Source organism: Anopheles moucheti, assembly GCF_943734755.1.
Source record: "Anopheles moucheti chromosome X unlocalized genomic scaffold, idAnoMoucSN_F20_07 X_unloc_14, whole genome shotgun sequence".
Taxonomy (NCBI): Eukaryota; Metazoa; Arthropoda; class Insecta; order Diptera; family Culicidae; genus Anopheles; species Anopheles moucheti.
This window is the reverse complement of record NW_026453520.1, coordinates 127,501-130,000: the sequence shown is the minus strand read 5'-3', so window position 1 is coordinate 130,000 and position 2,500 is coordinate 127,501.

Here is a 2,500-nt window from a genome sequence, read left to right as displayed (position 1 = left end):
GTCAAAAAAATTTTTTTTTCACGGTGACTCAAAACATCAATTTTAGACTCCCCTGAGTATGAAAAGTGAAACGAAAATCATTTTTGAGAAGAAAAAATTTTTGTATGGGAGGGCCCCTGCTAGAACATTTTTCCCAAGTGCGTCGATTTTGGGTCGCCGACACAAGCTCGGGTCAAAAAAATTTTTTTTTCACGGTGACTCAAAACATCAATTTTAGACTCCCCTGAGTATGAAAAGTGAAACGAAAATCATTTTTGAGAAGAAAAAATTTTTGTATGGGAGGGCCCCTGCTAGAACATATTTCCCAAGTGCGTCGATTTTGGGTCGCCGACACAAGCTCGGGTCAAAAAAATTTTTTTTTCACGGTGACTCAAAACATCAATTTTAGACTCCCCTGAGTATGAAAAGTGAAACGAAAATCATTTTTGAGAAGAAAAAATTTTTGTATGGGAGGGCCCCTGCTAGAACATTTTTCCCAAGTGCGTCGATTTTGGGTCGCCGACACAAGCTCGGGTCAAAAAAATTTTTTTTTCACGGTGACTCAAAACATCAATTTTAGACTCCCCTGAGTATGAAAAGTGAAACGAAAATCATTTTTGAGAAGAAAAAATTTTTGTATGGGAGGGCCCCTGCTAGAACATATTTCCCAAGTGCGTCGATTTTGGGTCGCCGACACAAGCTCGGGTCAAAAAAATTTTTTTTTCACGGTGACTCAAAACATCAATTTTAAACTCCCCTGAGTATGAAAAGTGAAACGAAAATCATTTTTGAGAAGAAAAAATTTTTGTATGGGAGGGCCCCTGCTAGAACATTTTTCCCAAGTGCGTCGATTTTGGGTCGCCGACACAAGCTCGGGTCAAAAAAATTTTTTTTTCACGGTGACTCAAAACATCAATTTTAGACTCCCCTGAGTATGAAAAGTGAAACGAAAATCATTTTTGAGAAGAAAAAATTTTTGTATGGGAGGGCCCCTGCTAGAACATTTTTCCCAAGTGCGTCGATTTTGGGTCGCCGACACAAGCTCGGGTCAAAAAAATTTTTTTTTCACGGTGACTCAAAACATCAATTTTAGACTCCCCTGAGTATGAAAAGTGAAACGAAAATCATTTTTGAGAAGAAAAAATTTTTGTATGGGAGGGCCCCTGCTAGAACATATTTCCCAAGTGCGTCGATTTTGGTTCGCCGACACAAGCTCGGGTCAAAAAAATTTTTTTTTCACGGTGACTCAAAACATCAATTTTAGACTCCCCTGAGTATGAAAAGTGAAACGAAAATCATTTTTGAGAAGAAAAAATTTTTGTATGGGAGGGCCCCTGCTAGAACATTTTTCCCAAGTGCGTCGATTTTGGGTCGCCGACACAAGCTCGGGTCAAAAAAATTTTTTTTTCACGGTGACTCAAAACATCAATTTTAGACTCCCCTGAGTATGAAAAGTGAAACGAAAATCTTTTTTGAGAAGAAAAAAATTTGTATGGGAGGGCCCCTGCTAGAACATTTTTCCCAAGTGCGTCGATTTTGGGTCGCCGACACAAGCTCGGGTCAAAAAAATTTTTTTTTCACGGTGACTCAAAACATCAATTTTAGACTCCCCTGAGTATGAAAAGTGAAACGAAAATCTTTTTTGAGAAGAAAAAAATTTGTATGGGAGGGCCCCTGCTAGAACATTTTTCCCAAGTAAATTCGATTTTACCCGGTGAGTCAAAAAATTTTGATAAAAATATTTTTCCAAAATCGTGTTCATTGCCTATTATAAGGGACCAGGTCAGCTCACACGCATTTTTGGAGACCATATGGAAAGTGCGTCTGGGATTGCGGAAATTAAGTTTAAAGTGTTAAATGATGGTTTCGCAATCCCGAAAGGCTCAAAATCCACCCTAAGGTTCCCCGGGTGAAATGTGGTTTCCAAGGTGTGAGCACTATCGGTGATAGAGTTGGAATGTGATTTCCAGAGCGCAGGGCGACTGGGCTAGAGCGAAAATCATAGACAAAGGTAAGTATTGGACTGAACGACTCGAAGCAAACGAAAATCATAGACAAGGGTAATGGACTGAACGACTCGAAGCAAACGAAAATCACATACAAGAGTAATGGACTGAACGAATCGAAGCAAACGAAAACCGCAAACAAGGGTAATGGACTGAACGAATCGAAGCAAACGAAAACCACAGACAAGAGTAAAGGAGTGAACGAATCGAAGCAAACGAAAACCAAAGACAAGAGTAATAGAGTGAACGAATCGAAGCAAACGTAAACCACAGACAAGAGTAATAGAGTGAACGAATCGAAGCAAACGAAAGTCATGGACAAGAGTACTGAAAATCGGACCAAACCTCTAGAAGCACACGAAAATCATGGACAAGAGTACTCAAAAACACGGACCAAACCTATGGAAGCACACGAAAACCATGAACACAGGGATAACTGAGAACGAACCTACCTATCAGAGCATGTGAAAGCATGGACAAGAGTACTGAAAATCGGACCAAACCTCTAGAAGCAC